This window comes from Tupaia chinensis, unplaced genomic scaffold, assembly GCF_000334495.1.
Source record: "Tupaia chinensis unplaced genomic scaffold, TupChi_1.0 Scaffold000320_1, whole genome shotgun sequence".
Classification (NCBI taxonomy): Eukaryota; Metazoa; Chordata; class Mammalia; order Scandentia; family Tupaiidae; genus Tupaia; species Tupaia belangeri.
The window spans coordinates 705,997-706,338 of NW_006159813.1; positions in this window are offsets into that span (position 1 = coordinate 705,997).

Consider the following 342-nt stretch of genomic DNA (forward strand, 5'->3'; position numbering starts at 1 on the left):
CTGGCCCGAGATGGCTTCCATGTGGGGCTGAAGGATCTGTGCTCCCGCGGAGGCCCGGGGAATGTAAATGTTTACCACAGTGTGCAGCTGGCCCGGCCACCGCGGCCACAGGCGGCTCTGAGACCCCAGCGCTTGGCCCTTGGGGTGCCTCCCCCCTGAAAAAAGAGGATGCTGTGTCCTTCATTTTGTCAAAGAAAGCTTTTATCGAGACATGCCTTACGCACGTAAGTGCACGGATCTGAAGTGTCCGGCTGCTTGTCCCATGTGTGCACCCCTAACCATCACCCAGCGGTGGTTGTCACCCAAGTCCAGGCCCAGAAAGTCCCCTGGGTTCCCTTCCCA